The sequence below is a fragment of the Sebastes umbrosus genome, chromosome 6 (assembly GCF_015220745.1).
Source record: "Sebastes umbrosus isolate fSebUmb1 chromosome 6, fSebUmb1.pri, whole genome shotgun sequence".
NCBI lineage: Eukaryota > Metazoa > Chordata > Actinopteri > Perciformes > Sebastidae > Sebastes > Sebastes umbrosus.
The window spans coordinates 19461735-19475547 of NC_051274.1; positions in this window are offsets into that span (position 1 = coordinate 19461735).

The window sequence follows — 13813 nt, forward strand, 5'->3', positions numbered from 1 at the left end:
TTGTTTATACGTAACTACCTGAGAGGCCGTCATTGCAAACTGTTTGGAAAAGGGCAAGCACTTTCAAAAAATACTTGACTTGAGGTGATCGGATGAACCATCTGTCAATCAAACTCTTGCAGAAGCCGGTCAGGAGAAGAGCAAAAACATCTTTTCCATCAAGAGAAGCCTTCAGTGCCGTTCTTTGCTCGTCTTAAAATAAAGAAATACTCTCCAGTTCTAATTAGGGCTCGATATCGTTTAAAAGATTACGATGCCAGCACCACAACCTATGATGGGGGGACGGCATTATCGCGGTAGCACCCGCCATCCGGTTCCCCCGTCAGGTTAACACTGTTAACACTGGCTGCTCTGTTGCAGTTGTTAGCGCTGTTTGTGCACCGTTAGCTGCTAGCCGCTGGCTCAGACATCTCCATGTTTAGAGCCGTGTGTAGTCAATCCCGGCTGTATTGGTTGTAGTTGGACAATCACACGTCGTATTAAATCAAAGAACGCTTGTGGTGATTGGCTACGAGCAAAACCAAACAAATCAAAAAGTCATTTTTTTCTAGATCTGGGTACAAAATGGATCGAATGCAGATATCATTTGACTGGAGAAGTTTCAATACTACTTGGTACTAGGTTAATTCGGTCAATATCTTAAAGGTATCGAATAATGACACCTAGCCCTAGTTCTGATATAACTGATGCTATTGCAGCATCTATGCCAACGTATTTAGGAGCTGCCATTGTTGTTTAGAACCAACAGTCGCCTCTACATGTCACACACATCAAAACTAGCTGCCAGTAGCTCCTCCCATGGCACTTATTGGTCCGGACACAAATGCATCTCGTGATCCTGTGAGAATCCAGCTGCCAAACAAGGTAAACAAATCCAGTGGAAATGCCAAAACCAACAATGAATTGATCCTACTAAGGATTATTGCCGGTGTAGCAAAGCCTGATATAACTTATTCCTCTGTGCCAGAAGACCCCCACTGTTGTGCATAAATTGTTAAAAACACATTAAAGAGCCCCACCGTTGAACTGGGGGACATGCTCCTTCATTACAATGAACATGGACCCTGTAGTTTATTTTGAAAGGGATCCAACACACACCATCCTGCAGCTGTAAATTACTCACTAGCACAACAAATCCAGCATTGAAAATAATCCCCTACAAATACTAAAGTGCCCTGCTGTTTTAGGAAATGATTCAGCTTTTCTTTTAAATGAAAGTACATATTTGTGATCCATTTTTAAAGAATTACATCCTCAGTATAGTAACCAAAGGGCTTGGGGTTAAGTGCCACAGGAAAGAACATAAAGTATTATGAGACAGACTAAATAATAGTTGTTTTAGTCTTTCCATGGGATTTGTTGACAGTAATATAAGTGTAGAATATCACCAGACTTATCTATTAAAGATTAATAAACTTGCTCTAATGTGGAAATACTGTGTTCGTATTATGGATTGCTTCTACGTGCTACAGCATTCAAACAATATAGAAATGTAAGGTTTTGTAAAAAAAAAGAAAAAGAGAGAGGTATGATGGGAACGTGCAGATGGGACGGTGAGGGAGTATGGGCATGTATGAGTGTGTTAGTGTTGGGGGGAGGCTACCCAGAGGCATAGATAGTGATAGATTGGCCTGGGAGAACTGTGATGCAGATCCACTCATCAAGATTGATGTTCTGCCATTCTGCTTTAAGTGCAATTAAATTGGCCCCTGTGTTAAAAAGCCCAGCCGATAACGTGGCTGAGGCTGAGATTACGCTACATTTCCCTTGCGCTTTCCTCCACCTGCATCCCTGCCACAGCCACTCAGATTTACTTTACATTCTCGGCCTCTATTGGACGAGAACTTTCCCGGCATCCTGACCCGTCCGTCAGCCTCTGATTTACAACTTTATGTACAGCTTGTGTTTTTTCCACGTAGCCCGCAAAGTAGTTTTTAAATCAATGCTCCCTAAAAGTTTTTAATCACTTTCTGGTTGTTGTCTAACCACAGAATTGATGACTTGTACATTAGTGCATGTTTAATGTGTAATAATGCATGGTGATTACTGAGGAGAGGAAGGAAGTTTAATGTCTTCATGAACTATTCCAACATAACTCATCTCTGGCGGCCACGTTGACAAGCTTGTCTAGTCTTAAAGCATTACGCTGAAGTAAGGACAAGGTCAGGAGGAGATGCATCGCTGCTTGTTTTTACTTCTGCTGCATTGAACAGTCACGGAAAATGGTTGCAGTTTGTGTGTTTGATCAAAGCGTTCTCGTGTACAACACTCTGGAAAATCACTCTCACTTGTCCTGCAGCACGGACACTTCATAATATACTCAATTTCCTGCTAAATAGAAATATTTGCAATAATTCAAATTGAATGTCGATCACAGTCCAATCCATCTCTCTTTCTGTCTCAGTCTCCATTCTGCCGCAGGCCTCGCCCACCTCTGTCAGTGTCAAGTTGTTAACCCCGTGTCAACAGTGGCGCAGAGCGTATTTGGACCCGGTTGATGGATGGGTCTTGGTGGACTTGTCCCACGCAAACATATTCTCAGAGTCAGCTGAGAGAGGTGCAGCGCGTGTGTGTCAACCCCTCCACCCACACACACACACACACACACACACACACATCCGCGATCGAGTCCCCGAACTCGGGCAGTCACCGTCACCCACTGACATCCAATGTCTCTAGTTTAGACCCAGATGGGTGGAGCTCTGACCCCACTGTCACAGGACGAAGGAAAACAGATTCAAGATTTGTTTTTTCTTCCTGCAAATGGTAAACTTGACCCATGTCCTTCGCATCATTACATTTCCTTGTGAGGGCTTGACATCCTGTTCCTTTAACAAACCAGTAAAATTAACTTTTCCAGCACAACCCCGCAGGAAACATGTAATAATCAAGGGGAGGACCGTTACAAATGAGCATGATTTTCTTTCTTTTGTTATTGTCTGAGCAGGTCTTTGACATTTCACTCTTTAGATATTAAAGCCATTATCTGTTTTTCATTTACTTGTCTTAAATAATAATTTTGATTCATTACTTTGAGATGAATTATGTGTTAAGATTCAAATGTTGAAATGTTGCCGCTTTTGTTGATGATGATGTCAATGAATTTAAAAACTACTCACCAATAACAAGTATCTCTTCTGCTTGGAAAGCTTCATCAAACCTGGTGAATTGAAAAAAAATAGTTATTTAATTGTCAGGACAAATAATTAATATCAATTAATATGAATGAACTAGGTTGATTGTATATAGTCCACAGTACTTTGTCTTCTTACAATTTAATTGTTGTATTTGCTTTTTAATATTTAATTATTTTACACAACATCGGTTTGATGCTTCTTTTTCTTACAATCAACACAGAAAAAAAAACAGCGGCAACATTACAACACCCTGTGCAAGTGAACACATGGTTTGGGGCAGAGATGGCATCAGTACATGACTGATCACTCGTCAATATCACGAGTTCATCCAGCACCATTAGTCATCCGCACTGCGTGCTGTCACTCCACACAGCTGCTCGCCGTCTCTGTCCTCCACCTCTCATTTTTCTCTTTCTGCCCAACTTTTTCTGTTCTTTTTATACTCTTCACCAAACGCACCCGGCTTCTAAGGCATTCCTGTCATGGTTTATGGGGGTTGGGGGGGTGAAAATAGGCTGAATAAAAAAGAAAAGAGGCTCATATGTAGGCGGGTAAGTTTAGTTACATGCCATGTGTTCTCTTTTTTGCGTTTTTGAAGGGGGGTTGTCATAATGTGTTGCGTTGTCCACTCTGGCTTAGAGGGTCAGATTAACAAGGAGTCCGGGTCCCTCTTTGCAGTGGTCCCCTCACAGGGCACAATGACAGGAGCGATCCATCACTTCTGTCCCTAACAGGGTGGGGGTCAGTGGGGGTGGAGGCCGTGGGGCTGGGCCCTGCTCTAGCTGGCTGATGGAGGGCTGCGGAGAACAGGATGGGGCTGGTTAAACTTTAACCAGCTCCCTTCCTACACACTGAAGACCACATTCAGCCACTATTCTCTGCTGTGGGAGACTCTGATGTTTCGTCAAGCAGAGATCCGTGACCCGCCGCCCACTGGGACCCCCCCTCTCGCCCACTCATGGCCCTGCGCCCACCTGCTTCCATATGGATCACTACGGCAGAGCGCCAAACTTTTGGTCGTAGCGTGGGAAGAAAATGACTCTGAGGTCTTCTCGCCATCTGTGCATAGAGCAAGTGGCTATATTAACCCAGCCCTCTGCACGCGCCATACAGCCCTCTGATATACTAACCTCCATATTCCCTGTTAGTCCCTGCCACTGTCACATCCGGCGTTGAAACGTTTTCACAGCAGATCAATAGCAATAGCCTTCCTTGTGATTGTAGAAGGGTTAGTCCTGGGGCACGCCATGGTTACAGCATGAAAAATGATGGCTGGCCTTTTGATAGTCATTTAATACACAGTTGCACACTTTGATAGAATTTGGCAAAAGCCTCTCCCTGGTGAGTTAACAATGCGTACTGAAAATCATATTTCCATGGCGGCCCATTCAATCTTATCCCCCTGTTCCAGGAAAAACTGCGGTGACAAATGGGATGTGAGCACACTCTGGGTGGCGGTGGGTCACATCAGGTGCAGAGCAGGTTGGAGGTGTTAACCCAATGTGTTCCTGTTCACTGGTCCAATCATCTTCATTGATTGAGCCGATGATTGAGAAGGTCCTACCTTTTATTTACGATGCCAACAGGAGGAGGTGAGGGCCGAAGAAAGGGGATGAAGGGTAATGGCAAATATAGAAAATATACTCAGCAATTTGCTCTGTTTGTGTGCATTTGTAGACTCTATAGACTGATTAAGTTATAGAATAATATAAAACAAGGAGGCAGAAACAGGTTACCCTCATTCTCAGTCATTTAAGACTCCATATTTATGCATCATGTCTATAAGAGTGGGAGTCGTGCGACAGCCTGATTAAATTAGATTTGATGAGACTCGACCCTCCGCACACACTTAATAATGCAGTAATTTCTGCCCATTTGACATGAGGAGAGTGAGGGAGTGACACGCTTAGGGGGAAAGGGTGAGGGCAAGACATTTGGAGAGTGGTTTGAGTGAGGGAGGAGTCGACGGTTTGGGGGGGAGAGAGAGGAATACGGTGCTTCTGGGTGGCGGAGAGAAGAAGTGAGAGGTTTGAAGTGAGAAGGAGGGGAGTTGGGGAGCTGTCCATTTGTACAAACCTAAGAATCTGTCATGTGTCAGGTCGCGTTTTCTTCGCCGCAGCGTTGAGGTGGTTTTGACAGCCAGGACTTTCTCTCCTTCATCCACGCTGCAAATGACATTACGGAAATTGTGTTTGTGGCGTTGCCTAGGCCAGGGACTCCTGGGAAACTGAGAGGGTCACGGGGGTCGGGTAGAGAGAGGGAAAGAGAGGAGTGAGAAACCAAGACAGAATAAAAAACAAACTTAATTTAAAGCCTTCGACAACTTAATTGGAACATAATGATAATAATGAGCTGAATAATGCTAATTATTTAGATTAAAACGATATGTTTTTTGCCAGCATGGCTGTAATTTGTTATAGCATCAACAAAGCTCACCTGAGCTGGGAAGTGCAGGGATTACTCCTTCTAGCTTATATACAGGGCTGTGTCTAATATTTGCTACTTCTAGTCTCTCAGGGCATCCTCACACTCCTAAATATTTCAGCAGTTGAAATGAACTGCTCTCTCAGGGGGGCAATCCGGCGCCTGATTGCCCTGGCCTGGCGTTTATAGCCTGGGTAGGTCCGGGTCAACCTGGGCTAGGCCATGGTCCCCACCATGCAGGTCTATACATCCCTAACCTTCACTAACAAGGACCAGGGGAGCAGCAGAACCAAAGCTCCTCCATAAAGCACAATTACAAACTAAAGGAAAGGATTTTGTGCTCTTATATGTGTGTGATTTCCCCCTTTACAGCTTACAATCAATCTTTAATGAGCCATTGAATATTAACTGGATTTGTAGGAGCTGAGTGTCAACTCCCATGAGTGTAAGCTGGAGTCCCGAGGTTTAGCAGACAGTGAAGACGGAGGGAAGAGGGGGAACAAGGAGCATTTGCGAGGTGGGGGGGATGAGTGTTTTACATGGGGTTTATATGCAAAAAGTGGTTATAGTCAATTACAATTACAATCATTCACCATGGGAAGGACAACCAGGGTAATTGTAGTCTCAGTGCCCCCCTTGAAGCCACTACAGTAACTGCATTACAATGGAGCAAGAAGGATGTAAGGGGGATCTTAGAGATTTTAGACTTCTGATAAATCTGTAAAATGACAACTCAGTGACAACAATTGTTGATTAATAACTTGGATCACAACAGAGCCCATTGTCTGGTCCTTCATGCAGCCCTCAACAGGCCTGGAGCACAGCCCGGGCCCTGCAGCAGGACCGGGGTAACTCCCCGGACTCTAACCCCCTGCCAGGCAATCTCTTTGTCACTGCGCTGCCTGCTAACTGATTAATGGACGTAGTCTTGTGATCAGAAGGCTCGGACGTGGCCGAGGTCCTGATCTCTCTGTGTCTGAGAGCTACAGATGGATCTAGCGGACTGAGACAGATTAGGCCTTGATGCTGACCCCTACGGAGAGACCTCTGGGGTGGAGGAGCAGGCCAGGGGGCCCGGGGATAATGGGACCCCTCTCACACCTTTTAAAAGAGAACATGTTTATGGCTACTTAGAGGAAATTGATTTGATTGTGCCAGAAACGCATGTGTGAACACCCCTGGCACTTTTATTGGCTATTTGTCTTTTAAGTCACAGCTGGAGAAATTTATGCCCACGTTGGGGTTTAGGAGAGTGGGTGCATGGCTGTGTGTGTTTGTGTGTTTAAGAGAGTAAATATTAATATGTGTGTGTGTGCGCATACTGGCATGTGTGCATGTGTGTGCGGTGCACGAGAGCGGGTCATGATAAGCGATGCACTGAAGGTGCACTTTAACTGGGTGTCAATCATTAAGTATCAGCCCTAATGACTAAAAGCGCATAATGGAGGCCCTGGCGGAAATAAAACAACAAGATTTGTTGGGACACATTAATTCTCTGAATTGATGTCAACAGGCAGCTACTTTCCCCCCCGCTTGTGTTCTCCTGCTCATGCATCTTGACTCTATTAAATGACAAATGTTTGAACATGAATTTCAGCTCATGATTTCATTGGGCCATCGGAAGAAAACATTTTCTTTCTGCCTTCAGGGATGTTACAGAATCTGTAGTTTATTGCGTAAAAACTGTGAGGAAGGATTATGAATCTATGAGCTGCTGATTGACAACATGGTCCAGCTCTAAAATAGCATAGTTACTTATCAATATAGACAAAGTATCAGTGAAGTATGTGGCTGTTTTCAAACCATACATATCAAAACCCCTTCTCTCATCTCACTCTATCTCTATTTCATTCTCTCCTCAGTTGTTTTTCTTATTTCTTTTTTAGCAAAGAGTGATGTTCCCTTCTTGGATGGAGGCCAGAGGACATAAAGCTATCCATTATTCCACTATAACAACGCAAATATATGAGAAAAGCAAGAAATATCTCATCTCACATCCTTCAGATTTATCTTGCATCCCTTTGGGAGGTTCCAGTTCCCTATTTGTTTATCGAGCCTATTTGTTCATTGCAATTTTGATAATCTAGTATTTTGAATTGTTCAACTTTTGCTCCCACTGTAAATCAGTCTGGAAAGGAGCCAGCTGTTTCTCTCAACTTGTGAAATATTCAGTAATAACACGATTGACTGTTGCCGATCTCTGTCCCCAGAGCACATCATATTCTTTTGTAAGCAATGTCACATCAAAGTCGGGAGTGGGGGGGGGCTTGTGTGGAGAGATGACGGGCTGAAAGAGTGAAGATGAAGGTGAAGAGCATGTTGGCTCTGTCTGAAACAGAAGAAACAAGACGGAAGGGGAGAGAGGCTCACTGCTCAAAACAGTCTGATTTATGCAAATTGAAGAATCTTATCGATTGGTAATTGATTTACTCTCATTCACGGCTGTAGTAGTAATGCACTGATGTAGGGCCCCGCCACCTCGCAGTTCGCCTGCATTAAGACAAATCAAATTCGTCCGTCCATCCTTTCTCTCTGTGCTGCCATCCATCAGCCTCATCGCATCACTGCTGACAAAACCAACGTGTGTGTGTGTGTGGGTGGCTGCGTGTTTGTGCATAGCAAGTGCAAATCTGACCTCATCATATGTAACCTATACTGTACCTATCCCTGCACAGGGCACCGATATCTAACAGCAGATCAACTCAAACATCCAAAAAATGGAAAGACAAAGAGCGACCGCAGATAACCTCAGACAGTGTAACAAACAAACAAATCAAAAGCACAGGTAGAACGGTTATTCACAAAGTCTTTGTGACATAATGTCTTTCAGCAACTTTATTATGGATCAATTTAGTTGCCATTTATTTACATGCAGTATTGATTCTATTATCCTGCTGGTAAAAAGGGTCCATAGAAGCCCGTGTTCGTCTTAATGATGGAGCGTGTTTGTGTGTATGCCGGCGCACTGAAGCTCAAATCTATTTAAGCCACAGAGAGTGTATGTTAATGTGTGTGTGTGAGAGAGAGAGGGAGAGAGAGTTATTTGGCCATCCCCAGGGGGACAGGGCTTCTGCTCCTCTCTCTTAGGTAATGGAAGCAATGTGTCCATAATCCCAGTGAATGACTAATAAAAGAGAGTAGCGCCTTGGGCCTGTTCCCTCAGCAATATTATGGCTGGGTATTAAACTGAGTGCCTGTGTAATACTGTCAAGTCACTGTTTTCTCAAACACATTCCACATACGCTTTATTTATTTATTCTTCTTGCATATCTCCGTATTCGCAAATGAAATCGAAAGAGCTCTTTATGAGGGGAGATTGTTCTCATCTGTGTGAGAGCTGTTTATAAAGTCCTGGATGCGTGAATCATCACATCGCTGGCATCGCTGGATCCATCGAGACACCTGAGGCGCTCGTGAACGCTGCCTTAATGGAAACCAAACGCTGCTTGAATACTAATAAGCCATGACACCATAACCCGCAGCCCTCCACCCGATACCCCTGTACTCTCTTTAAACGCTCTTTAATGGCCGTGTTAGTGTTATACAAGACTCTCATTAGACACTTTAATTGGTTTGGCCGATGTTGACAGCAGTGTGGATTGGCCGAGCCAGGCTACGGAGTTAGCGTGGTGGTTTGTGGGGATCAGCGGTAGGGTGCTGTCGGTGACTAATGTAGTCATAGTGGACCAAGTGTCCGGGCTGAGGAGCTGATTAGGACGGGCAGGGGGGTCTCCCTGTGGCAACATGAGGTCATACTGTCCTGCTCCTACCTAGAGAGGTCTATGGAAATCAAGGCCAGGAGGGGCGGGTCAGTGTGCACTATTTAGAGGACAGCTGAGTTTTAAAATGATCGGCCTCCTGTTTTGTATTGATTATGCCAGTTTTGTGGGGATGATGTCACTTTGCCGGGATCTGTTGTCATGGCTGATATTGGTGATCGGAGAGATGTGGTATTGCTGCTCTCTGACATCAGTGCTACTGTTTCCCTTGTGGCTTATGGACCAAAGTTAAAGGGGAACTCCTCTGACTTTATACATCAAAGTCTGCTTACAGGTTTTGGGAAGTATTACTGCATATGTTAATAAAGTTGCATAAAGCCGTTTGTGGTTCCAGAGGGAGGTGCACAAAGTCTGATAAATTGGCAACGTCAGTTGGGGTCAGAGACGTACTGGGACTGAAATTTGAGAGACATTTTTTGCAGTAATTTTAACAATAATACAGTTTTTTGTGGTATAAAGAGAATCTGATGATGCTGAAGACCTTCAAGACACTTTAGGATGTCTGATGTCACGTTCACGATGAAAATGACTGAGCCAATCAGATTTCAACAGAAACGACGATCAGTCCAAAATAAGAGGGGGCGCTCGTTTTTCCCCCTCAATATTGAAATTATTAGATTGGCCCAGTCTGACAGGCAGCGTTCCAGAAAAAAAAATAAAATAAAATCTCTTTGACCACCAGCCAGTTCGGGCCTGGAATGTATTGGCTGTTCAGGAGTCTTCCCGAACTAGGATTGGGGCTGATAACTACAAGTTTAAAGTTAAAAAATAAATAAATCTGGGGGTGTGGAGTTAGCAAGAAGTGAGGTTACCAGACCTCTGCTCTGTAGCGCGCTCCTCACCTCTGTTTGAGGCTACAAGCATAACACACCTGATGCTGCAGTCCATTTACCTCAGAAATCGGAGGTCGGAGCTGGGAATGATGTCACGCCCGATGTTGATCGCGTTCCAGTAAAACAAGTCAGAAAACATAATAGTTTCCTCCCGTCAGGTTGGCACTTAGTTAGCAATAACAGTTGATAACAACACATTACTCCAGTATTTTGTGCATACAAACAACATAGCAACATGTCCACAGATAGAAGTTGGACAGTGCTGTGTGTACGACTGATTAAATGAGACACAAATAAGACATTAGATAAGTGCTAATAAACAGAATATTACTACAGTTTTTTTACTGTTAATGCACGGAGCAGCCAACTTGGATTTTGAAGTCGGGGTTGGTGAGGTTCCTCCGACTTTCTGAGTCGGAAATCAGACTTCAGGTGGCGTTCCATTTGAAATTTCCAACTGGGAACTTGGAAATTCCGACTTGCCAGCTCAAATGAAACACAGCACAAATCTCCATCCCGACTGTCAGCAGTAGAGTTGCATTGTGGGTAACGTAGGCACCCGTTTTGACAAGGAAGAAGAATGCATGGAATACAACAGACGATATCTCAAAGCTTTTGAGACTGTCGGACAATGTTGTAGAAGTGTAATGCTAAATCCATGAAGTTCTCTTTGAAAGGAACAGTCTGGTATTTGTCATCCTGGGTGTTATTCTGGTATTTCTGTCCATAATGACTATTGATCATGCATTTTACTCACCATATTCTTCATAGAGATATGGGATACACATGAACTTCGGCAAGAACAATGTCCGTTGGGGCACGAGCCTCCTACAAAGTTATTAAAAAAAAAAGTTTAAGCATCCTGGTATTGTCCATGCTTGCTCACTGTCACAGCTTACTGGGATGCTTTCCTACTATGACAAGTCAAATGTTTGCTGTGAGAAAAAGGCCTACGATCATCCTGAATTCATTTAAGTTCAGGGTAGAGGCTCTTCAGTGGGCGTTTGACATGTAATTTTCTTTTTACTATTCATCTTTGATCAAACTATAAAAGGCGTGAATGGAGTCCAGTCACCCCTCTGTCCACTCACTGCACTGTCCTCGCCTGGCCCTCCTGTAATTATGATTGATTTGGGTCTGGGACATATATTGCTTGGCGGGTCTATTCTGACTGTACTTCATCACCAGGCACGGCTAAATGCTTTAAAAGCATTGATTTGCCTGAATTACAACATGGCATCAGACCTCTCACCTGTCTGTGTGTGTGTGTGTGTGTGTGTGTGTGAGAGAGAGAGAGAGAGAGAGAGAGAGGGAGTAAAGACAGATCTCACCTCCACATATCATAACACTCGGCTCTCCTCTCCCTTTATCCCCGTCATCCCCCCCATCATCTCCGTCCCATCGATTTGCCCCATAAAAGGTGTTTAATTCAATCAAGAGGAAAGCGAGTGCCGTTTTTTCTGGGTCTCTGTCGATAGCGGTATAATCAATTAGAGTGGGCCTGGACCTCCCTCCCTCTCTCTCACGCTCACTCTTAACACTGGCTCAGTTTCTAAAAACTCATGTACACTGTCTATTTATGTTCTGCATGTCCTACACGACTTCCTCACCATCTCTATATGCAAACACCAACACGTGCCACAGGTAGATCCATGTAGGATAAAGAACAGGATTTTCAAAAAACGATGTCTCTCTGGACCGTTTTAACCCCCAAATAATTCATGCTGCGAAGTCTGCTAATATCTTGTTTCTTTAGAAACTTAATTTAATGAGTTGAGCCAACTCTCGGTAAATTAATGATCTCAAAAGACTTCAAGTCAGGTGAACTCATGTTTTAAGTTCCAATCTCTGAACCCATTGGCTATCGGTCTGACGACAGATAAGTCTCTGGGTTCAAGGGGCTATATTTCTGGGGTTCAAGTGTAACGACCGGATTGTTTCACAAGTAGCCAGTTTACAAGCTAATTTTAAACAAATAAAAAGCTGAATCATCATCAGATGATATTCGGTGGGTTCCCAGATTGCATTTCGGCCAATGCATTCCGCCTCTTTTGCTCAATCGACTTTGGTCAACACAACTCGGACTACAAATGGAAACCAGAGCACTTTTGATTCCAAAATCCTGTCCCGTTGCCTACGGATGAAAAAAACTACATATTTTAAGTTGAATTTACTTGAAATTAAAATACATGTATATTTATATTGAGTCCATGACAAAAGATTAGTTGATTCCTACGGCAGTGTATTGCTGCCACCATGACATTATAATGAGAAACTTTTTGTTTTAAAGGTACAGTCTGTAGGATTTGGCGGCATCTAGTGTTGTGGTTGCAGATAGCAACCAACTGAGTACCCTAATGAAAACACAACGATTCTTAGTTTCAGGTGATTAACCATTAATGAAAACAAATAGATCCCCTGATAGATTACACGCTGTTCCTTTAATGGGATATGTTGATTTTGTGAAATAATGATAAGATATAACAAGATAAAACGATATGTTTTTATTACAAAGAACAGTTTCTCGTAAAATCTGAATAATTTGGTATCTGGTAATAATGAAAAAATGTCATAATAATATGAAAAATATCTTGTTATCACGTGACAAGGATCTTGTAAAAAAAAAAAAAATCTTGTTATAACAAGAATATGCTGCCGTGTATTCCACTAAATTCCTGTATGATGTTTTACAGTGTTTTGTAATAAGCCCAGGTCCTTTGAGCAAGGCATCTCTTACAGTGCCTCTACACTACATGTATCTAATATTTCCACACATTAAACACACATTTCTATATCAGTGTGGGTGTAACACTGTATGTTGTAGTTCTATTCACATGGGTACCAACGAAGCACTCAACACACTCGAGCGCGCAAACGCACGACACCTAACCACCAGACAATAAAGGGAATGAAGAAATAAAAGGTCCGATTCATCAAAATCACACAAGACTCTACCACCCAGTAAATTAAACAATATTTCATAATCACTCTGACAATGAGACAAGAGACAGCAGTTTGGGCTGAGAGCTCCTTCTCAGCGGAGGAGCGCACACAAATACACACACACACACATGGACACATAATTATCAGAGTGGACATGCTCTGGAGACCCCAGACACTCCCCTCGTACCTGCCCAATCAACTGTCCAACAACAGACACCCACCCAGCCTTCATTTATCTTGTCTCCGAGCGTGTGTGTGTGTGTGTGTGTATGAAGCTAATTACCACCACGAACCATCCCACACACAGACCTAACCCAGACATTGTGGCGCTGTCCAGGGACATGGGAGGTGGGTAATTAGCCTTCCATTATTACACACACATATATAACACACACAGACACATACACACCTAAGAGTCAGTGGAGGGGCAGTAGGACAGTTGGGAGGTTGTGTTTTGGGTCTAAGGACACTGTAGGAGGTCAAAGTTAACATTCTGCGTTTAATACTAGTTGCCATTTAACAAAGCATGTGATCTGGTCACTCAACAGACGACAGCTGTGAGATGAAGTCACTTTGGGACAGCTGAGATTTTTTTTACACCTTGAACCTACCATGCACTCTCTCTTCAAAGCAGTAATAATGGATACTTTTAAATAGCTAATGAATATTTACCAGTGTGCTTGTTTGCTTATTTGTT